Below are 25,426 nucleotides of genomic sequence, written 5' to 3'. Positions count from 1 at the left end.
CAGACAAGACTCGTTTGCCGCAGGGCCTCACCAAGGAGAGGCCATCTAACTGCATGTAAGAGGCTGGCTGCAGGATCTAGTACATGGAAGGCAGGGGGGTGAGTTTATAAATACCTCACCCTCCCAGGAGAATATATGGGTGCAGTTCACCCTGGAGACCCTGGATGCCTAGGCAGTTAGTCAGCAGCAGGCTGGCCTGTGGTGGCAAGGCGGCACGGGCCAGAGGGGGTCATCTCTGTACCCGGTGACCAAAAGGATGATTTATTATGATCAACCATATTTACCTATAACCATGTTTTGTATCAATAAAATACAACGGCCTTCCTTTTATTGCCAACGCTTGGACAAATCAAAACAACCATTGTTAAAATATATATTGGGTTTTATTTTGGATCTTAATTTCAATTGAACATAAATAATAAACATTACACATTGTAAATTTGCGGTTGCAGCACATCCAGGGAAAATCCGCGGTATTGTCCACTGTCGCTGGGGAAATGTTGTCTAATGGCAAGTACCGCACAGGCAGGTATTACTCTCCGAACGCGGTGTCCGAGCCTCCCGTGAAGCCACCAAGTGAAGCAACGATAGGCCACCAGCCTGTACCACCTGTGAAAATGAAAGATGCAAACTGTATTAAAATGACAAAACTTTATCACTATCGATTCAGGTAAAAAATGTCATTCTGCTTTGAAAAAAATTCTATCTAGAAAATGCACAATATGGAACCAATTTACATGCATTCGAATGATATGTAGATGTAATTTTATATGTGGGAGACGACCATGACATAGTAGTGGCATCACTGACATCACAACCAGAGTATACTTACTCGTTACTCGGATTACGCGGACGAACAGTGCCGCGAAGTTTGTGCATAAGCACCATCATCATCCTCAACACGGTCCGTGAGAGGCAGGCTTCCCTGAACTCTGGCAGCTCGGTGATGCATTGCGGACTTTGCTCGCCTTCCTGCAGACTTTGCTCGCCTTCCGAAATGTAGGCCAGGCATCCCGAGTTTTCTCGGCAGCAGCAGTTCTCCTCCTCAGTTGGCATTAGCTCGCACCGATTGCACGTGCACCAGGTGGAGACGCCGTCCATGCGACATGGTCCAGGCTCTTCATCCGTTGACTGGTCCTCCCAACTGCCGTCCGAATCCCCATCGTTTTCGCGTGCTTGCCTTTCCAGTAGTTCTTCCTCGGTGTACTCGGGCTCGTACATATACGGCATTATTGTAGCCATTATGTGGTAAAGAAAGTAAAATAATTTATAGCGGTGGTACTGGTATCTGTTCACACGGGCTACAATCAACGAAGGTAGCTGACCAGAGCACAGAAACGAGTCACAGAATACTCAAAGTAACACAGAGAGAGGAATGGATTCGAAAATCTGCTGCTGTGTGTTGTGAAACGGTCTGTTTATACTTATTGAGGAAAGAGGCGTCCTGCCATTTCCATGGCGACACTTCATTAGCTGAGGCGCAGCGATTGTTGACACGAAACGGGAAATGGGCGGTACGCGTCTGCTGATGTCAGGCTCAGGGGCGGGGGATTTGATTTAGTGCCGAAAAAGCAGGTGAGCCAGGGCGATGCAGCAAGTGAGAGGATTATCATAAAATGGCGGATGTTTTCGAGTGCGTTAATGGACGACAAGTCGGGTAAGGTCCATAGGAAAGTTTTCTACGATCTACCGATTTATGCTTAAAAACACATGGCCGAACCATAGGAACAATAAAAAAAAGTCCCGGAACTATCCTTTAAGCCCCAGGTAGGAGCGTTCAATATATAAGAAATCTATACTGGGCACTCTTCCGTTGGCTACTTTTGCATACCTTTGGAATATAACACAGACTGGTAAATGTTTACACTGCAAGGATGCAATTGAAACAGAAACTCACTTTGTTCTGATTTGGCCCGTGTATGTTACCTTGAGAAGGTGCTTTCTGAGATCATTGTTCTTAACTCAGGGTATTTGCTCCAGCAGCTTTAAAAAACTAAATATCTGTCAAATGTAATAGCAGTCGCTTCATACCTGCACAAGGCCTGGTTAAAGAGAAAAGCCATTGCAAAACAGAAGATATAAAAGGTACCATATTTTCCTAGAAAATTACAGCTGCTTATAATTATATATGCATACAAACTGATCTGCAAGCCTTTTCTACAATTTTCATAGGTTTCAAAATGGGTCAAGATTGTTATGTTGTCAATTAAGCAACATGGATAGATTTTATTTTAGCTATTTTTAAAGATTTTATTTAATCCATGATTATGACAGTGTGTAACTTAAAATGTATAAAGAATTGCAACACCTTTATGGCCAAGTGTTGAATAAAGTGTTTTTTGAGGATGATGTTTCATTAGTGTTCCCAAGCTCTGTCAGTGCTATCCCCTAGAATTCACAGAGGTCTATGCATAAGATCCAGACTAATTTACTCAAAGTTCTGTGATAAAACTCGTACTCGCTCAGAGATCTTCTCTTCATAATACACAGACCCACTCAAAGGGCTCCTTCTAATAAACCCTAATTCACCCATCATTCTGCTCCTGTTAATAAAGGCAAAGTAGCAAATGTTTTAATGTGTTGATCTAACAAAAGGTTTAACTCCCTGAGTACATGTTAATGCAGTAGAACAGGTAGATGAGAGTTCATGTGTGTATGCTTTATAAAATGTCCTCAGCAAGAATTTGCCTCTAGTAGTGAATGTTCACATCTCCGGCATTGCTTACTGTACATGCTTGCATTCTGAGCAGCATGGTTTACTGCTCCTGCTCTTCACTATCCACACTCTGCAACTTGCCTCCTTGCTTATGTCACATGTCTATCCCCGCTCTCCCATGGCCAGGTACCTCAATAACCTTCTTTGGTTCTGCACTCTAGCCACCAGCCATTTCTCTGCTGATATGTAAGACAGAGTCTCCCTGAGTGCCTGTTTGCCATTACTATGACAATCATCTTTTTTGCAGTTTGTTTTGTTGTGAAAAAACAAAGGTCACACCCTCTTCATGGCCTGTGCTTTATACAGGAAAGAAAAGGCCCTTAGCAATTTGGACATTGTGCCATGGTCCTTGCTAATCGATCCAAATATGTGTTTGGTGGGCCAAATCGGTTAATCATGGTTTTCAACCCTTGTTAAACTAGTACCATTTATGACCTTTCAACCATGTCAATATAGTTTAGGTAAACACAATGAATCAAATTAGTTGTTAATAAGCATTGACTAGTGCATAAAAAGGGTCGCTGGTGTTAAATATATATATCCTTCACTTAAGCAGACCGGGGGGCATATTACAGGCACATTTCACTGGTGCAAGTGCAAGGTTTGCACGGTATTAGCACTAGGGCAAAGTTTGCCCTATTTTTAAAAACACTTGGAAATATTAGAAAACCATTGCACCACAACAAGTGCATTTTGGCATGTTATAAGCAGTAGCGCAAAAATTGCCCCAGTGCAAAAAAATCCATTTTCTCTGTATTTTTGTACCAGTGCAAAGTGTACCCTAGTGCTAATATGGACTGGTATTAGCACTAGGGCAAATTTAGCCCTCGTGCAAATATGCATTTTTTGTCTTGGTGTTTATACCGGGCCAAACTAAACTTGTCATGGTGCAATGGCTTTCCAATATTTTCAAGCGTTTTTAGAAATAGGGCAAACTTTGCCCAAGTGCTAACACCATGCAAACTTTGCACTTGCACCAGTGCAAAGTTTCCATAATCTGGCCCCCGGTGTTATACTCTCAAAAAGCTACAGTTTGCCTCAACAACCTTGCTATCTACCTACCCGTCTGGTTTTACTGTCACTATTCTAGAATTCTAGAGCGTATGGTGTTTAAGCACATTACTTACCAGGAAAATCATGAACTTAGTGACACCATCCAGCCTGAGTGCTGAAGCGCTCAGTAAATGGAAATGAGCACACCCATGCTTCCTACTTCCTCTCTACTGCCCAAAACCTCAATCTATCCTCATCTTCCTTGATCTCTCTGTGGACTTCAACAATGTCGACCACATATCTCTTCTCCTAATTCTCTTTCACCTCATCTTCAAGCTATTGCTCTTGCATGGATGGTCTACCATGTTGCCGATTCTTTTATCTTTCCTGGTATGCAAGAGCATCCTCCAAATCCCCAGTCAGGGCCTCTCAAGGGTCTGACCTTATTCGTCCCTTATTTACTCTTTACGCCTTTCTTTTGGAAATCTCTGAAAACTGTGGCAAGGCGGGGTGGCTTGTGGTGTGCAATTGCTCTTTTCTTAAAATCATTCTTCTTGATTACAAGCTGGAAGCCCTACCTGGCTAACCTTTTATCGTTCATCACCTTCGTTCGCACTCTGAGATCTTAAACCCTTCTTAAACTATTTTCCACATCGTTCCTATGCCACCTCTTGCTGCTTCACTCTCTTTCTCCCCACCCTTGAAAACACCACCGTCTGAGATCAAGTCCATCACAACTCAAGACTACCCTGAGAAGGCCCCTCCTTTCAATTGATGGAGATCCCTGTTATTATTATTTTTTGTTTTTTACAAACAATCTTTATTTTGTTTACCAGCAACCCATAGCTTACATTTCCATTTACTTTTCCTTTCTTACTCTGGAACACCATTCAGTTTCTTTACATGTAATATGCTTTAACTTGATTTAACCTAACTTATTTAACCTCAACAAACAACCAGTTGACACCCGAGTTTCAATGAAGACTTTGTGTTTACTCCCCTACTTGCCTGTATTCTCAAGCCACCTCCATTCTATCTTTACAAGATTGAGAAATCCTGCAAAAATACCAGGTTTGTGATAACAATGCTCCCTCTCCTTTAAAAAGACATGAAAGGGATGTCACACTTGCGTATATCCCTGATATCCTCTGGTGGCAAGTAGTGTAATATTTTCCATTGCAAGGAACCCCCAAACATTAACCCACCACTATCTGCCCCCCCCTCCACATTCCAAAACTGGGTAATCATTAAGTAAGCCACATTTAGCAGGTGAGACATCAAATTTGTCACAGACCCTCTGATACAACCCTTCCACCGTCTTACCCAGAACCAATACCAACGGATCCAATGGCAATAGGATACCCATTATATCTTAGCTGTCCCCTAAGATTGCTTTCCAAAACACCTTAGATTTTTGGCAATTTCCACCACAAATGTCCTAAGGTACCCATCACCCCACATCCCTTCCAACACAGTGGTGAAAAATCTGCCGAAATGCCATGAATTCTTTGAGGTGTGAGGTACCAACTATAACAGATTTTACAGGTTGTCTCCTTGATACTGCTACATTTAGAGGCTCCATGCACTCTTTCTCAAATGTGTCCCAGTCTTCCGATGCGATCTACATACCCAGTTCCTCTTCCAAATGAGACATATAAGGCAATATAGCTTCCGGTCCATCTTTATCCTGCAATCTATATACTTTCACATTTCTAGCGCGCTCAATTCCCTCCTGCAAGGATAGTTCCATTCCCTTCGGCGTATGGGTTTCCGCTTGTCTTACCCCCTATTCATATTCCAACGTCGGCTCTGGACATAGCACAATCTCTCCTGCTCCCCAATATAACATTTAATCTTACAGTCTTTGAATGTCAGTTGTCTTCCTTCTGTTTACAAATCTTGCAGTTGCAGTGGCCCATTTGGTTCCCAATTCTCCCAAAAACCCTTTGGACATTCCCCGGCAGAACACTGGATTGTGGCTTATTGGAGGCGATGGCCCCAGTCCAAAAGGGATCTTCCCCCTTCTCAAAGCTCTGTTCCAATATTTTAGTGAAAAATCAGATGCTTCTAACAGTTGACCCCCAAAATGTCTTCATGTCACCTCTAGAAATGGCAACATGCTCAGTGGAATAGATGTAACCCCTTGTTGCTCATCGTTCTAGCCTGCACTTCCCTGGTTGCTCCCTGGGCGCTGGTACAATATGGGCAGCCAGCAAGTAACGACCGACATCCGGGATACCTACCCCTGATCTAAGGTGCTCTCGTCAGACTTTCATTTTCAATTCTACGGCTTTTCCTCTTCCATATGAATGTGAATATTCCCCCTGTAATCTCTTAACCATTGTTGCTGGAATCTATATATGGAGGGCACGAAATATGTATAGAACTCTTGGCAATAGAGTCATTTTTACTGCTGCAATTTGGGAGAACCATGCTAAGTCCTGAAGATCCCATCTACGCAGGTCCTTCATGTAAGTTTTTAATAGGTCCAGGATATTAGCCCTATACAGGTCTCTTGCCCAGCGAAGTGGAAACTCCCTTTCACACGTACTTGGCTCAATCGATTTCTCAGTAACGTTAAGGCCCTCCGGCCCGAATTTTCCAGAAAAAAAAGGACATCATCTGCATATAACGGCAATTTATGTCGTTGACCCCGCAACCCTTATACCATGATTCTCCTTCTCTCTCCTTATTGAACACGCCAAGGGTGCAATAGCCATTGCATCTATCAGGTAGAGAATCGTCGTTAGAGCAGGCTAACGCATTTTTATATGATAAGATTAAAACAATTCAGGAACGTATTGTGCATGATAGGGAATCAGAGGTAGCAGTGGAATGTAATAATCTAGCCTTGGGGACTGTGATGGAGGCAAAGAATACCTTCAGCACCATGCCGTTTGAATTCAAACCAGTCTCAGAAGCAACCATCTGTGCTTTGTTAACTGCTCTTAAACCAACAAACGACTCATTATTTCATCTACCTGTATGCACGGTAAAGTGTTTAGCAGAACATAGTGCTCCTTTTATGACTTGCTTTGTAAATGCCTCATTGACTCAAGGTATAGTTGCAGTGTAACTGAAGTTGCCCATAATTTCAGGACTTCTGAAAAAACCTAACATAGACACAGACAACCTGCAGAACTATCGCCCAGTTGCAGATCCGCCGTCTAGCTCCTCCAGAGAGATCTACAGAGAGATCTCGACAAGTTCTTTGTCCAACACTTCTATCTTTTGCACCTCACCTTCTGCTATAAATTCCCTGTGCTCCACTAGATCCACTTTTCCCTTGTCAAGAATCTCTCTGTAGTACCTATCTACAATACCCAGTTTCTGTATGCCGCCTCGACATAGAGCTTCTCTTTCATCCCTCAGTTCCACTATATCATTTCTCAATTTCTGTTTGCAAAGCTTCACTGCCAGAAACCTATTGGCTTTATTACCCCTCGTATAATATGATTGCTTAGTCTGGAGGAGCAATTAGGCGGATCTGTCCATCAAATGAGCTTCCAATTGACTACAGGCTTTCATTCAAGCCATCCATGTTTTAGCCATCCCTTTCCTTTTATGTACTCCTTCAGCTTCTGTTATCGCCTGTTCTAACTGAATACAAGTGGATTCCCTCACTCTCATAAATGCTGCTGTTTGCCCAAAAAACTCACTGCTCACTACTGCCTTACTAGCATCCGAAATAGTCTGCCAATGCATTCCCTCTCTCTCAGATTCCCAAAAGTAATTCTCACTTAATCGCCAGATCTCTTCAGACTAGGCCATTTAGGCGGCATAGTTTACTAGCCCTCGCCTTAGTGGCTCCTAAAAGGAGTCTAAACACCACAGGGGCATGATCCAAAAGGTACCAAAGGTCAATGTCTTCTGACTAGATCCCTGTTACCAACGTGGATGAGATTAACATCATGTTGATTCTGGAGAAACCCTTGTGGACCGCAGAATGATGGGTATATTCCCTGCCTTCCGGATGAAAAAATCACCACGTTTCGTTCCAGTCCAATTCCCTAAACAACCGTGCTAGAACACCTCTATTGCACAAGTCCGTGGCAGAGGGAGGCAGGGTCTTATCCATCTCCAGATCCATCACGCAGTTAAAATCCCCTCCCACCACTAACTGTCCCTTGTACAGACCACCCAATTTCCCGAGCTGCCCGTTTAAATCATGGTATTAGTGGGCATTTGGGGTATAGGATGCGACCAATGTAAACAGTTGGTCTTCAACAACAAGAAATCTAACTTCCAGATCTTTATACGTATATTGCTTAATGGACTTCTTTGCCCACCAGTATTGCCACTCCACGCATTTTCCCCCACTTGAGGCAAAATATTGCAATGTGAATCCCCCATTTTTCTATCTCCCTTCATCCTGGGACAACGGGTGTGATTCCTATGTGAATATTATAAGGGCTTTCATTTCAGTCAGTCTTCTCAGGATCAATCTATGTTTCTGGGGGAAATTGAGGCTGAAACATTGAGGGTCACAAAACCAAGATCATTCATTGAACTCAGAATGATACTTCTCCCCCCCCCCCCAGTAAGACTGATGCCTTGCCTTTTCCACCCAGTTGCGTTGACTCCCCACCCCCTCAGGTCAAACTTTAGTATAACGTGTAACTTAAAATCAACATTTATGCCCACATTCTCACCCATTTCTGGGCAAGTTTCCTGAACCCATGCCGAATTGGAGCCCCACGACCCCCCGGTCTCCACTCCCAGAACCAAACCTTTGCACTCCATATTCCCCAGTGTACCTTTCCCAGTATACCCTCATTGATTCCAGCCTCTAGCTCTCAGAATGTCCCAAGACCAGCATCCCTTCTGAAGCACCTCCATAACTAACAGATATCAGAGCATCTTCTTTCACTTAACTTCAAGTCCCATCCAAGGAGGACTCCCACCTCTCCCGCCTTCCCACCTAGACCCAATCGACCCCCACCGCCCCAACTAACCCCCCCAGAACAATACTTCAGTGTTTATCCCAGAGTCATTCTGCAGATGGGACTGCGCCACTGTGAGGAGTATCTGATTTCATCAAGTCTGAAACCTCTTTTTCTCTGACAATGCTGTATTCCTTTCTGTCAGTCTGCATGGATGGCCCCATCTGTATTTAATATTACTGCCCCAAAGCCAAATGGTGACCAGGCTCAAGCTTTTCCTTTTCTGCAGTGTAGCATGAGCTAAATCTTGAAAAAATAGGATGGGGCTTCCCTGAAGTGGATCACCGATAGCTGCATGGCTTAGATCATAATCTCATCCTTAAATTGGTACTAGTGGACCCATGATAGGACATCAGGCACCAGGTGTTGTTGCTGCTTTAGCCTGCAGCACACCCTATGAGTACAATCCAGGAGAATCTCTCGGGAATCAGAAATAATCCCAAATATATCAAAATAGGTTGCTCACATATTCTTCTGTGTCCCCCTCAGCTATCCCTCTGGGAATCCCTTCAATCTGAATGTTATTGCATCTCATCTGGTTTTCTGCATCCTCCTGCTTTGAAAGAGCAATTTAATTTTTTTCTCCAGCCCCTTTAGCCTTTCTGCCATCTTCCCTTCCCTGCAAATACCTCCCCTCTCGAGCTCTTCGCTCCTCTACCTCCAACTCACTCAGGGTCAGAAACGAGCTAGGGGTAGATCTCTGTCTTTGGCTGGGGCCTCCCTCTGGAACAGCCTCCCTGCCACTCTAAAACTTGAGGAGAACCATCTCCGGTTCCAGAAGCACCTCAAGACCTTCCTCTTTTCTTCTGCCTTCGCTCCCCCTCTCTCCTGCTGATCTGTTCTCTCTTGGCACCGTACACCTGGCCACCCTCTGTCTTTTGGGCCCAGATACCTGCTCATCCTGCCACCCTCCCGCACTGCCTCCCGGCCACCCGTGCACTGGGGTCTGTATCTGCACCCATACAGCCACCCCTTTTTCTTCCTGCACTTATCAGACCTACCCTGTCTGCTGCCTTAAACCAGCGCTTGCAAATTGCTGGCTGCATTACCACTGTTTGTTGCCTTTATTATTTATTTATTGTTATTTATCTGTTTCTCCTCTGCTTCGCACTTTCCACCTCTGCCCCTTCCATGCACTTTTCCCCTCCCCTCTCTCCCATGCACTTGCGCGTTCTCAATGTCACTGGGCCTAGTAAGATCGCTGTTTTGTTCTCCCCTGTTCCCCTCCCTTGCCTTGTCGCGCTCTAAAACACTTGTGTACGAGCGCGATAGAAATAAAATATCAATCAATCAATCAATCTCCTCTTCATGCACTTGATCACACTGCATAGTTTCTGCTGCTTCCAGCCTCTTTTCTGAAGCCTGTACTTGTTTATCGAGTTCTGCAATAGATTTAGCCAATCCAGGAGCACTCTCCTTACTGCCTTCCTTAAACTCCATCAACATGAGTTACCTGTTCATTTTTGTAGCATGGACATCCTCAGCTGGTGCACCAGCTATTGGGGAGTGTATCTTCACCGCTGTCTGATGTTGATTCATTCTAGAGTTGTCCTGTGCCTGCATTAGGTTCTTAATGTCCCCAGACTGTGGCCCCTTTAGCTTATTTACTATATCTTGCCAACAGGATATTGCTCCAACTTTCAAACATTATTTGTTTTCAGGTTCATACTAGAATTGTGGTAAATAGTTCCATTCCGTATCCTCTCTACTTTTTGATAAGCGGCACACCAGCGCAATCTAGCAACAGAGGGAATGTAGGTAGTGGTAGATGGAACTTCATCCTATCCTACTGTCTTCTTTGTATGCATTCTGAACTTTGGGGCATCTCCTGCTGTGTTCTGGGGTTGAACCCATGGCCATGAGGTCAGATCCCTTTTATGGACGCATGTGTCCACCAAGCCATGCTATGCAACACGCAAAAAACAGAACAAAAAAGAAATCTTCTCGGGGGTGTACACCGCCTGTACTCTGCATCCACTGAAATCCGTCATTCAGGACCCCGAATGAGCACTCTATGGGGACATTGATCCCGAGCATGCACGTGCCTACATGGTTCCCATTATGCTGATTCAATGGGTCTTGGATAGGGGCACAGAGTCATGCCAAGAATTATTACCCACCGTCAAGATGATGCAAGTTAGAGATATGTGCTTTCAATGGGATGCACTGTTCATACACATGGGAGGGGGATGGAGTATGGGGGTGGAAATGGGTGGAAATGGTGCTTTTGAAAGTGGCCTGGCAATGAAAATAGGTGAAAGAATGTTACGTTTTAGGGTTTTAGAGAGTGGGGATCAAAGTGAGTTGCTCCAGTCACATACAACCCTGTGCAGGTTTGGCTATGTATCTTTTTGAACCTGAGTAGGGCACTTTCCACAGGAAGATAAAGTAGTGTGCTGACCCTGGAAAGTCCTGCGTGATAGGCTTGCACTGCATGTCATCTGCACATCCATTGAGTGCTGCTGTGTGCCGTTCCTAAACATCTACCTTGCTTGCAGGGATGGCAATGTGTCTGCAGTCCAGTGCTCCAGAAATGTCAAGTAAATTGGGGATGTCGATAAAGGCACAGAGCAAGAGGGTACCCAGGACCTACGTGCAACATGGCATGCAGCAATCCAGAGGTGTGCTGAAATATTCCTATTGTACGGAGGCAAATCACTCCGAGCAACTTGTGCATTGAGCCTAGGGTATGCAGTGCACGTGCCTATGCTGCTGTCAATGGCAGCCTGAATGAGCTGAAAGATGGGGGTGATAGCATCTCATTCAGCCTGTAGAGGTTAAAGGTTTGCTCATTCATGAGCTGCAGGGTCTTGTCTGTCGCTCAGGGGCCTGACTCCTCCTCCTGTGTGGCAAGTACCGCCTCCCTGCCTCTCTTTTATGCACGTTTACTTTCTCAAACACAAAAAAGAGATGCTCCATTTGAGAACGTCTACCTGTACACGCTGCCCCCCAGAATGCATCTACAGCTCTGACCTTTCTCTGGGGACTGCCTACACCTGGCTCTTGTTTGGCCTCACGCACCTGCCATTGCCACTCTGCATTGATTTTGTATTCTTCCATGTTGTATTGCCCTTACAATGTATGCCAGTTAATTGACGTGTGAGGGTACCGAGGTATACACCTTAAGCAACTGACGGTGGGACAGTTTTACCGAGTGGCATGTGGACACACCAGAGGTTTGTTGGCCAAATATTGGCCGTTGGCTCATTTTGGTTCCTCTAGCAGCCCGTAATATTTCCAATGGGCGAAGAGGTATTGTAGGTGCTGTTCGGGAATGTTTTCAATAATCCGGGAGTATATACTCTGTACAGGTTTTCCATAAAGACTGCCAATGTTATTTAATACACACAGTGTCTGTGTCTGCAAAATACCGTGTGCAGATTTCTTTCCAATCCTCATACTGTAAACACTCTATGCAATAGCCAACTAATAATCAGGCGGTGAGTAAAAACAGGCAGTATTGGGGATATTAGTTGTTTTTACCCTTACCGTTGAGGATATGTATGACTGGAAATCAGTGAGCCTTCCATAATGCCACGGTGACACAGCCGAACCAACAGCAGTGGGCTGTGGAGCGATCTGATTGGAGCAAGCTTCTTGGACGACAAAGGTGAACTAAAATCTGGTGTCTACAGAAGTCTGCCAGGAGCAATCCAGCAAATACCATACCAGTGACCAGAGCAAAACAACCATGGCGCTGGAGAGACGGGAATAGCTATTACTTGAACTCCTTCCTGTCAGGCACCCTTCATGCTGCCATCTTACTGATAAGGAGGGAGTTTGCAGGAGCCATGATGGCATGGATTCCTTCCCAGTGACGACCTAAAGGCAAAGCAATGGTATAAAAGGTACCAAGAATGAGCAAGCATCCTAGAGGAGTATTTTAATCTGCAGTGTCAGGAATGTGACATAAAATACAGCACCCAGCCGAAATCCCTAACTCAGCGTACAGTGAACCCATCATCTAGGGCACCTTCTCCAATCCTGATGGCAGCAAATCTGCCAAACAGCACCATGTGACTCTCCTTGAAAGAGTGAGCTAATGTCATGATGCACAGCACATGACACATCCACCCCCCACTGCCTAGCTTGCTTGCTCGTATCCAAGTACATTATTTGAAAGGCACTCAAATGATCACAGGCCTGGAGCCTCATTACACGTTGGGTGGTAAAATGGCTATAATTCTGCTGGATGCAATTATTATCACCGAAGTGGTGTCCGGCGCAATTACTGCCTTATCAGAGGTTGATGGGAGCAACCACAAGCCATAGGCAGTAACAGTAATTATGTCTGGCAGAATGACCACCGAAAACCAATTTCGAATGTTAAATCTACCAATTTTCAGCGTTATTACCGTAACCACTGGAAAAGTGGAGGAATTACTGAATGCCGGCAGAATTAGCACTCAGCAGAAATGGTGTAATTTCACAAACTGGAAACTCAGTGGCAGCCACCTTTAAAAACACAATCCATCCTCAATCCATCATTTCCCTTTGCCATCCAGCTGCCAAATATGAAAATGGAATCATGTCGGAGAGACAAGGGCAAGACGAGGGTGACAAAATTGAGGGTCTGCAAAACCAAATTCAGTGAGGCAGAGCTGCAGGTATTAGCAGATGAGGGGGTGTCCATTGCTGCTGATGTGTTTGGGGCAAATCAGAACAAAATATCTGTCTGCTGCAAGAGCACAAAATGGGCCGACATAAGGGACACCTGTTCAGCGAGACGAGGAAGACTACAGGAAGAGCTGCAGTGACCTCAATTCACGTGTCCGCAGTCTCTTCGCCTCTGACCACAGTGAGATGACTGCCACTGGAGGAGAATTGGAGGGAATTGGAGCAGCAGAGGCAAGCCAACCAGAGCAAGGTGAGTATAAAAGTACTCCATGGAGTTAGGGAAATGTGAAGTCAGTGCATGTGTCCTAGCCAGCATTTGGCTAAAACAAAGGTGACAATGTTGATGTTAAGGCACTTGCAGGCTCACCGTCAATGCCACAGGAATACGTATGATGACCGATTCCATTCGTACACTTGCAATTTTTACCATGTTAGAAAATAATTAAATAAATGTGATTGCAGGAGACATCAACACTAGGCTTTCATGGGTGAGACCAGACTATTATGCAAATGGATATTTCTCTTTTGCGAAGGGTGCACTCTTATTTTATTAGTGACCTAATGCACCCTTGACAGTCATAAATGCACAATGTCTTGACCAGCAACCCAGAAATACCAAAGGTCGTGCCATATACACTATGTCAGATGATTGTTATTACCAGGCACCACACATGAGCCAACACATGCACCAGACAGCATCAAAAAAGGTAGCCACGCATGAGTCAGAGTAATATCACAAGCATGGCAGGAAACGTAGGGCTGGATAGACACCCTCCACAAATAGTCATAGACTGTGTTCACATGAGCCAACAATGCAGGGGCCACACCCTAGCCGTCATAACAGGACAATGACACACATGCACCTTATATCAGTCATAGACCAGCAGAGTAATGTTGAAGGCACATAGGTAACCCACACCCCAGTGCACTGTGCACAGGACAAGCATGGGTCCCGCATACGTAGATGGTCCAAGGCCCCTGACCATTCCCTCTGCTCCCTGCATCTACCTGCCACAGTATACATGACAACTGAAACTAGGTCTTTCCTCTCATTAAAGGCATACAAGGCAGCCAGGGCAATGGTACCAGTGGCAGTGATGTTGAGTCTCCATATGCCACGTCAATCAATGCAGCAGTAGACCCTGCAACCCCAAGCACCTCTTCTGGTACCCATACACTCCAGTGATCAGGCAGTCGCAGCAAGACCTCAGCCAAGAAAGCTGGATCAAAGATGCTCCCGGAAGCAGCTGCCACCTCTATCGGTATTGTCACCCTGGTAGTAACCTCGGTACTGGCCACTGCCACCAAGCTGTCTGCCCCCACATCTACTGCTACACACCTCATCACATCAGCTGCAAATCAGGCAATTTCTTTGCTGGTTGTACCATCCCTCACCTCAAATTCCACCACTGGGCCTGCCTCAAGTCAAGCAGGATTACCACTGGCGACCATTACCACCAGGCACCTTTCTCGGTCTATAGCATCATCTCTCTCACTGGTCAGGGATGAGGCTGGAGTTGACCTGCTCCCTTCCCGGTCACCCCCTCCAGGCCTTGGTTCTCCTGTGATCAGTCCTCGCCAATTCCCTGTTGCTTTTAAGATGTACTGAATTGTGGGTTGGTTTGAGAGGTAGCTCGAACACCAGGTGCTCAATAGTAGAACTGGATAAAGCTTGGGGCTCACTGTCGCATTGTGTGTGGGCAAAGAGAACTCCCAGCATCTCTTATTTGCACAAACAATACTTAAGCCACATCACAATTTGCGGCAGTTTAGAATGGATTTATTTAGTAATAAGTAGTGTCCGTTTGCGACACGTGTTTTGGCCTGTGGCCTTTTTCATAGCCGGACATATACTTAATCGTCCCAAAACAATGTTCATAACAAAGATTTTACATAATCATAAATGCAGCAGTCAGAAAAAGTATTCCACATATAAAAAAATCATATAGTAAGTTTAAGGTAAGTACATTTGCAAACATTGTAAACCACAAAAGTAAATTATGGTATATCATAGTGGAGACAGAGATTCAGGAGGTTGGATAAGGGTAGGATGTGTTAGTGAGATAGTTAAAATAATTTTTTTTTCCGAACATTACAGAGAAAAAAGACAAAAACAAAAAAGAACAGAATTAGAATCTGCATTCCTTGTGAAATATGTCATAACAGTTGGATATATCAAATGTATTTGATCTTGTACTAGATTAAATTTCCCTAAGTAGTTAACATGCACCTTATATCTGATTGTATCCATATTATTGAAGTGGATATCACTTTTACCCAGGAGAAATAACTGACATTGCATGGGTCATTGTGACTTTCATATATATCATCGTTAAATGTTGATGTTGGATATTTGCCTTACCTAATGGGTGAATAATATTAACTCTACTTCTGTAGAATCCAATCAATGGGTATAATCCCCGTATCTACAGCTATTCCAAAGATATGCTGTTTACCACCTGTGTCACATTACATGTGTAATATGTACACTACTCGTTGTATTTCCTACCTCCCTTCTTGTTGGTACCCACGTATTTATCTGGACCTTTATAATGTGCCTAGTAACAATGTTCCCTTGCGTTCTCCAGTCACATTACATATTGCTTTATGACGCATTGCTTCCTTTTCTGAGCCATTTTCGCTTAAACCTTCCCATCCACAACGTTTTCGATCATTATAACGCAATCCGCATTTTCCGTTAATAGTTTAATGTAGAGTGCTGCTGAATCTTATATTGCCTTGTTGCAAGCCAGTCTCCCACATTACACTATCTAACGCTGCTAAGTTTGGATTACTTTGCATAAGCCATTTACATTGCGGTACACTTACATGCTTTCATGCTTATCTGTTGCTACATTGCGCCACGCCTAGTGATTAAAAGTCGCTACGGTTGTAATGGGTGTGAAGACACCATTATTGCCAGCTTACCTCCTCCAGGGAGTTTCGTTCTCCTCGTTTGCCACTACGTTCGAACACTCTCGCGGGCGCAATTGCTTCCACCCTTATATAAGTTGCTCTGGCCTTTGTTGGGTGCAGCCCATTCCTGAACACCGCCTCCTCCTGGTTAGTTGTCTAACTGACTGCCTGATAATTGAATTACTGCTCTATTACGGCAGGCGCAACATAACACATATTCTTGTGTCTCATATGTAACGTTTTTACTCATGTGTTCAAAAGCTTTGCTTGTAAATAGATTTGCATCCATTGTTATGATTTTGCGTCCTGCCGCCTTAAGCCAAGAGACATCCTACAACATTTGCATTAGTACATGATCTCAATCTTTCACCTAGCGAAATGCATGCTCTCGATGCACATTGGTGCAACCACTGTATACATGGGGAATTCATTGGGCCTCATTACACGGATGGCGGTGGACCAAGGTGCTATTAGCACCTTGGTCCTTGCCGGTAAAATACCGGCACCGCCTTGGTGGAAAGGGGAATTACCGCCCTATTCCAAGATTGGTGGGGCGGTAATTCCCCTTCCCCCATTGCCCTTCCCCATTCCCATTTTTGCCCCATAGGGCTCTATGGGAATGGGGAAGGCGCTAATTACGGCACCGCAAATTGCGGTACCCTAATTAGCTCCCTGGTCCCTTTGCGGGTTGGTTTTTAACGCCTGTAAAAAGCAGGCGTTAAATTCCCCAACCCGCAAAAGGACCTCGTAGTAAGGCGGTAAGGGTAAACCCTTACAGCCTACCGTGTAATGAGGCCCATTGTTTTATTATAAAGGACTGACTCTATGGTTGGTTCGTGTCCCTTCCTATGCATAGATACATACTTACCGCACGTATATAGGTTGAAATCTGCTTTGTCAATCAATGCGTTGTTACACAATTCCATTCTAACATCTTGCTTATATAAAAATAGCTCTCCTTAATTGCATCTTTTTCTAATCCCGCATGTGTGTCTAGTCATAAGAGAAACCATCTATTGTCTTGGCAACAGTCTGTTGGGTCAGTCAGTCTTTGAGCCTGTTACGTTTAACCTGCAGTCACTCACACAGCCTGATGCTGGTGAGGAAGCTTGAGATGGTGGCGGTGCAGTAATGTTTGAGAGTGATGTCACACCTCACCTGTTCACCCACCTGCTGCTGCGCCCAGTGATGCCTTATCTGCCATCTGCAAGAGACGTACTAGAATGGAGCAGAGGCAGGAAGAGTTCAAAGAGCTCCACTTCCAGCATGCACAGGAAATGTGAAATGCTGTGCAAGGGGCCACAAGGTGAATAGCCAGGGAAATGGCACGCCAGTGCCGACACCTATCTGAGGCTACAGTGGTGAATACTGTGGTGGGTCAGAGGCACTGTTGTCTGACCAGGAGAATATGCAGAGGGCACTTCTCCTCACTATGCAACACATGTGTGACCTGGAGTCCGTCAGCGCTGCCTACGTAACCTCCTCATAAGGGTCACAAGCAGGGACTCCCCATAGAAGCTCATTGCACATCGCCACTCACACACCAAAGGCACCTTCTGGCCAAGAGGAATGCCATAACAAATAATTGCCTGACTCCAACACATTGGGAACTGAGGGAAGTGGTAGGGCATGGGTGTTGGGGATTGAGGGAGGTGGGAGGGCATGGGTGTTGGGGATTGAGGGAGGTGGAAGGGTGTGGGTTTTGTGAACTGAGGGAGGTGGGAGGGCATGGGTGTTGGGGATTGAGGGAGGTGGGAGGGCATGGGTGTTGTGGACTGAGGGAGGTGGGAGGGGATAGGTGTTGTGGACTGAGGGAGGTGGGAGGGCATGGCTGTAGGGGATTGATGGAGGTGGGAGGCGATAGGTTTTGGGGACTGAGGGAGTTGGGAGAGTCTTGGTGTTGGGGATTGAGAGAGGTGGGAGGGCATGGGTTTCACAGACTTAATAAATGAATTTTGCATCACAAGTAAAGATTTGGTAGTCTTTTGGGTCCTGTCATAGATTTTACTACAGTGGTTTATCTATTTACAGTGTGTAGTGTGGATATGTTATGCCAGAAATAATTGTCTATCAATTCTTGACGCTGCATGTGCCCATCCCTTCCTTCTGTACGGCCACCCTGTGCTGGTCTGCCAGCCCATGCCTTGTCATCCCCCTCCTCTGAGTCTGCTTGTGCCACTTCCTCCTCAGCAGGCAATGCTACATTCCTCCCAATGTAAATATTACGCAGCATCACACACACAGGGAATATCTTCCCAACCTTCTCCGGACTAACTATAGATATGTGCCCTTCCAGTTTGATGGAGGCACAGGAATTTTCCTATCAAGAGTGCATACTGTGGTCCCTGTGTGTGCCTCTTTGTAGGCAATTTGTATGTGGCCATAGGCATCACTAGGACTATTGGCTGCTTTGCCCCCCCAATTGGTGGCGACCCCACAACCCCCACCATCCCTGCATGGTAAGGAACTCTTTTCCAGGAAACTTAAAGGGGCTCCTTCACTCAGCTGTCATTCGCGCTTTTGTAGGTTCTATTTGCTTATCCTGAGTTTTTTTTTCTGGCCTGAAAGGGACACCACGGGAACCAATGGGCCATGACTATCACGGGGGTGGGGGACATCACTGTTTAAATCAGGCTACCAACATGCTGGACACACTATTGTTTTCCAAATGTGCATCTTCCACTTGTCAATAAAAAAACAAAAAGGACATTTGTAAGCTGAAACATGCTCTTAAACTTAAAATTCACTAGTGTTCTTTAAAATGTGTTTATTTTTTTGTCTGGCTACCACAAAAATACATTTTTGTGCCCCTTCCTTGGTGGTTTATCACAGGATATATTTCTAAAGCTGTTAAATGTTTGTCAACCTACTTAATCACAAATATATACAGATATTAGGACATTAAACTGTGGGTTTATGGGTGCCAGCTTTTGATTTTCACTATGGGGCAGAAATTCCCCCACCATCACCCTAAATATAAGCAAACTATCACCACAACCCATCCCCTGGCCGAACACATTTTAAAGCACTTAATAAAATTTTAGCAACAGTCACTCAATTTGCTGAGCTACCCTGGTAGCATTCTACTGTAGAACATGTCTATGGATCCCTTAATGTGTTCAAAATCGCAGCATTAACAACAGTGCAGTTCATATACCCGACTTCAAAGTCAACAGTATTTAAACTCCAGCTACACTGACCCTGTGCATAGATTCATTGACCGTGTACCAGTGGCGACTTCTCCATAATGGGTGAAGGGCGCCGAGCCATGGGCACCCTCGCCCATTATGAAGGAGCCAAGGAGCCAGCCCTGTGTAAACACTGAGCACTCCCAGCTGCTTTTTGCAGCTGAGGGAGAGCTCCTCAGATGGCTTAAACTGTTAAAGGAAAACGCGGTTTGCGTTTGACAGTTCTGTTCCCCAGACTTGCATATCCAAAGAGCCCTCCAAAGCCATGGGCGTTTGCTTCCCCAACATTGCATGGCCCATTGGAGATGCTAACTGAGGAACTGCATGTTTGTATGTGCGATGGGAAGCGCTGTTGTGCCTCCTTGCACAAAGAGAACAGGCCACTTCATCATCAGTGCTTCAGCTCTTGCACACATGTGCACGAGCCAGGAAACACTCTTTGCTTCCTGCTTCCTGTTCATGCTACGCAGAAGCTGGAATGCTGGGAACGAACATCAGGACTGGGGCAGAAGGTCTGTTGATTTAAATATGTGTATCTATGTGTGTATGCATGTATTGTGTGTAATGAGTGAGTGTATGATGATGGGTGTGTGTGTGTGAATGAGCGACTGCTGCATGCGAAGGTTGTGCAATTGCTTGTGCATGTGTGTTTGTACTGGGACGTGGAGCTTATTTTTGCAGGAGGGAGTTTGTCCATCAGCCAATAACAGCTCCCTTTGCAGGGCACAGAGGAGGCCCAGGGGGGGGGGGCAAACATGGTATTTTGTTTTTACTGCCCATCGATGATAGATGCCTAGTAATAAAATACCATGCATACTCCTTGGGCCCCCCAGCACCTTGCATGCACACATAACCACTTTGCGTGTGTGCGAGGTGCTGGGGGACCCAGAGGGCAGGCATGGCATTTTTACTGGGCATCTATGATAAAGCAAGCATGGTATGTGTTATGTAGCTAAACTGGCATTTGAATTCATCAAGTCTAGCCATTTCCTTCTGTGGCATGATATTTTGTATTGGGCATCTTTGATAAATTAAGCATGATAAGTGTTATTACGTGACTAGACTGGCATTTTAATGCAGCCAGTCTAGCCTTTTTGTATTGTGGTATGCCCTTTGTATTGGGCATCTTTGATAAAGCAAGCATGATAAGTGCTATTGTGTAGCTAGACTGGCATTTTGGTGCAGCCCATCTAGCCATTTATTACTGTTGCATGACATTTTGTATTGGGTATCTTTGATAAAGCAACCATGATAAGTGTTATTATATAGCTAGAATGGCATTTTAATGCAGTCAATTTGGATATATTTTCATACTGTGGCAGGGCATTTTTAATGGGTGCAGTCAGCGTGAACATGTTTTGATACTGGCATATATTGTGGGCAAAGCAACCTGAAAATGTGTTGGCGAAATGTTCCTCTGCACTGTTGGTGACTTGCATCTTTTGGATTTTTTCATGCGCTATCGTACAAAACCAATTGCAAACTGTTTGACATTTTACCAATTCTTGCACGATTTTAAGCCATTATTTAAAAAAATGCTCTGGGTGTAAAGTCCCCCCAACACCTCTTAATTTGTTCAGGCTCCCTCGCTACACTCTGTCACACTGGCATATTTGGGGGAAATATGTACAACCCTCCAATCACAAAAATGTATTAGCCTCCACTGGGGTGTTCAGCCAGAAACTGAAACTGTGAACGATTCTGCGGGGGCAAAGTGAGATTCCTGCAACCATTGCTAAAGAACCAAGTAAGCAGTTGCCTCCTCCCCCCCTGTACTTGGCGACTTTATGTGATATTCCATCTGCTAAACAGACTGTCCTTGACTATCATTTGAAACTGAGCTATGAAGGATATCTCTTCTGTTAAACTGACTATTTTCCACCAGCTATTATTTAAAGCTGAGCCGGAAGTGATATCTCTTCTGTTAAATACCACCTCGAAACTACACATTATTTGAGGCTGTGCTCGGAGTGATGTCTGCGTGAAGTAAAACAATGCAGTCTCTTTCTGACTGCAAGGGCAATTTTGCAACTGTTGAACATATGTTAACTTTTTAGGATGGATATTAACTTGATGCAAAACTTGTATTGCATTAAACATAATCTGAACATGCTTAATGACACTTTTTAAAACCAGATTGGTAAAATATAGGTGTATAGGTGCCTGTTCACCCTTATTTCGTTTGCCACCACCCCACCCCACCATGTTGTATTTTTGCCACCCCAGTTCGCTCCCTCTAATGCTGATTTCTAGTGATACCACTGCATGTGGCATCCCTGGGTTTCTTTTTGGGGTCATGAGCCATGGTAATTGTGGGTAGTCAGAGTCACATGCAAGTGGAATGAAACCATATCAATTACAAATAGGTAATGGTCGTACGTCCTTGTCTTGGCTAAGTGGTGCATGCTTTTCACTTCTATGCAATTATTTGAGTACACTCTAGTGCCATTGGGGTGTATTTTCCTTGCATTTGACAATGAACAATGACTTTTGTCCATCCTGCTCGACAGCATATGTATGTACCCCCATAGTATGGATTCCCCAATCGTCCCTGCACACCACAATGGTCACTTTGCATTCTGCGGCCTGTGCTGCCTTTTTCTTGTCCATTGTGGTGTATTTGATGTGCACCTGTGGAATTGTGTTTGAATGGTGTTTTGTATGTCTCCGGACGGTTGTATACTACTGGGTATGAGAGGGGGCTTTCCTTTCTGCGTCCATGGTGCCACCAGAGCCCGGCATCATATCTGACAGGTAAGTGAGGGGGCGCTGTGTGTTAGGCAGAATTATATGCAGTACCCTTTGGGAACACCACACACAATTAAGTCTACAAGTGACAGTACATATTCACCTTTGGTACAAGCCTGTACTACACAGTAAAGTGGTAGTGATGGCTGAGCAGCCAGACTTATCTCAAGAGCAAGTGAGCAGTATCAATAGTTACACAAAAGACAGCAATTACTATGATTCAAGCAAACACTGGGCCTCATTACACGGAATGCGGTAAACTATGGTGCTATCAGCACCATGGTTGCCGCTGGTACCATACCGGTACCACCATGGAGAAAAGGGGAATTACCACCCCATTCCAAGTTCGGCAGGGCAGAAATTCCCCCTTTCTCCATGGCCCTTCCCCATTCCCATTTTTGCCCCATAGGGCTCAATGGGATGGGGAAGGAGCTAATTACGGTACCGCAAATTGCGGTACCGTAATTAGCACCAAGGTCCCTTTGCGGGTCCCAACTTTAACGGCTGGTCTACACCAGCCGTTAAGGTCGGGTCCCGCAAAGGGACCTCGTAGTAAGGCGTTAAGGGTTTACCGGTACCGGTGCCCTTACCGGTACGGTAAACCCTTACCGCCTACCGTGTAATGAGGCCCACTGACTTAAGGTTTCCGAGTAAAAGAATATACATTTATTTACACATCAGTTGTAAAACATTTCACTGAAGTAAAGCAGCTGAAAAATCACAATCTTAATACACCACACCACTCCCACTTCTGGATGAGTTAAGGTCAAAATGAAGTGTGAGCAAAATGGCACTCCAGTAATTTAAAAGGGAGGGAAAGACAAAGTTGGACAAAAATTGAACAGCACCAACAGGTAAGTAAGCAGGGCAATCTAGAAAAAGGAACTGCAGTGAGGGAATCAAATCAAAAGGGCTAGGGGCAAAGTCAATAGGACAAAAGTCTTTTTCTCAAGGCCACACAGTTCAGGGTAGTTCGTGGTTAAGTCTTTGCCAAGAGTTCAGAACGAAGTTGGTCAGGCAAAAAGTTAATTTAAAGAGAAGAGAAGGACAAGCCCTCAGATTGGCAAAAGGTTTCACACACCTTCACCACAGCTGAACAAAACGAACAACCGGATTTGCACAGTACATTTAAATGGAGAAGAAGCTGTAGCTGAGGCGGCCGTTCCTGGCAGGTCCTGCAGGCTCACGATTCCTGAAGCGACTGTCGGACTGACATGAAGTAGGAAGACTGGAGAGTGCTGCAGTGCCCAGGGAAGAAACCAGCAGCAGAGCAAAGTTATTAATAAAAGGTGCGCTCCTCAAAACCCAAGCAGGGTCCGACCTTCCTGGTTATCACTGTAGCTCTGTACAGCAAATTCGACCAGAGGAGGCAGTCCTGGCTTGCAGTTTGGGCAAACTGGTTGGTCCCACCAGCTCAGAGGAAGAAGATTCCTGGTAAATCTTTTCTGTCATTTGAGTCTGAAGATTCAGATCTGCAGCAGGGCTTCACCGGGCGGTTCAGTCATGGTAGGGGGTCCTCTTCTGTCAGCTCCTCTTCGGTTCTCTCGTTCCAGTGCCTTTCCACCCCCAGAGACCTGCTTTTTATACAATTTTCCCCCATTCACACAGCCTGGCTGTCAATCACACAGCAGGGTGGCTGTCCTGGCAGGACAGTCCCCTAGCCAATCAAACAGGAGTGTGACTTGGGTTACCAAGGGAACCCATGGCAGGGGTCCTAAAACCCCTCCCTCACATACTGCCTACCCAGACTTTCAGGCTTCTGAGCAGAAGACTGCAAAAGGACGGCAAACAAAGGAACCAAACCTGGTTTGGCGTGCAGAGAAAAACACAAGAACAACTTTTACAAAAAGAAATGGCGAATAAACCCAGCCGGAACCAAATTAAAACAATTATGGTCCAGCGGGTTTAAGTTGAGGCTACCAAGATAGCCTAAAACAATACCAAGGTTATTTAAGAGGTAGTTACCACTGCCACCAGCCAAGTCTTAATGAAAAGGGAGCAAAACAATGCTCCAAGAGAAACAGACAAAAAGGGATAAGTATTAACCCTTTCCAGTACTCTATGTAAGATAGTTTGTACTGGGTCTGTGAATTTAAGGAGACTGATAAAGTCAATGGCAAATTTACATGTTATGGGAAACAGTAGTCAGTCCCATAAAATGGAGTCTGAGTTGGGAAGTCTAAAAGACAACCCTGTGTCAATGCACTGAAGGTGCTGTGTAACACACAGTAAAAAGATGATGCCTGTGGAGCAGGTGAGGTGCCACAGTCTATGAACAAAACAAATGTTAAAGACACACAGCAAAACACATGTAAGAGTGGGAAAAGAAGGCTCACACTCTTACCAGGTGAAAAAAATACAGAAATCCAGCAAAGCTGCTGAGGGACTCAGTAGGTAAGGGAAATTAGCCATTTTGGAGAATGCTCCCTAACACTGTACCATAAAAATGCATTTTCAGTTATGGAGTTCTATGCATTCTGGGACTTGTGGTCCCTTCAGCCTGGCTGCTTTAGTGTGGAGGGGGCATAGGGTGTTTGCGAGGCCATGTGGATCATGCCCCAGGATACTTTGTGCTACATGTGCATGGTGAATCTTTTCCCCCTTCCCCTTCACTTCCACATTCAACTTTGTGGATACATACCTATGATCCAAGTGTAATGCCCTCAGTGGGTCTCCATGTGCACAGGCAGAGTGCTGCTGGTAGAACCATGGCATCATGACTTGAACCTGGGAAATGGGCACAGCAGTGGGTCACAGTGAGGCCTGTGTTGCATGTATATTGCACATTCAGGGAATGGTACTGTTTCCTGTTTCAAAACACATGCTCTGATACCTTGGGTGCCACCAATGCCACATGCATGTAGACCAGAGCTGCTATTACATCAGAGAAGTGGCAGAGACGTAAAGCCGGGCCTCGTGCCTGCATTTCTGCAGGGGTTCTGGGCAGAGTGATGTTTTGGTGCATATGTGTCAGTATTGTATCCAGTTCTTGTCCCAGCACTTTTGAAAATGTTGGTTTTGACATGTCATGCAACATGTCGATGGTGGACTGATATGTGCCTGTGGCACAGAAGTGCAGATCTAATGCCAGGTTCCGCAGCTGTGGTATGGCTTTTTGTACATTGACGGTACTCTCAATGTCAGTCTGGATAAGGTTGAGGAGTTCTGCAATGGTTTGGCGGTTGAGGCGTCACAGTGTTATCATCTGTGCATCTGGCAGTATCCAGGGAAATGGTCTGACACTGGGTATAGGCACCCTCCTTCCCACATGTCTCCTCCATATTGGCCCTCGTGGGTTCCTTTGT

The sequence above is a fragment of the Ambystoma mexicanum genome, chromosome 3q (assembly GCF_040938575.1).
Source record: "Ambystoma mexicanum isolate Mex_15411 chromosome 3q, UKY_AmexF1_1, whole genome shotgun sequence".
Taxonomy (NCBI): Eukaryota; Metazoa; Chordata; class Amphibia; order Caudata; family Ambystomatidae; genus Ambystoma; species Ambystoma mexicanum.
The sequence above is the reverse complement of the archived record's forward strand: the minus strand, read 5'-3'. Positions refer to the sequence as shown.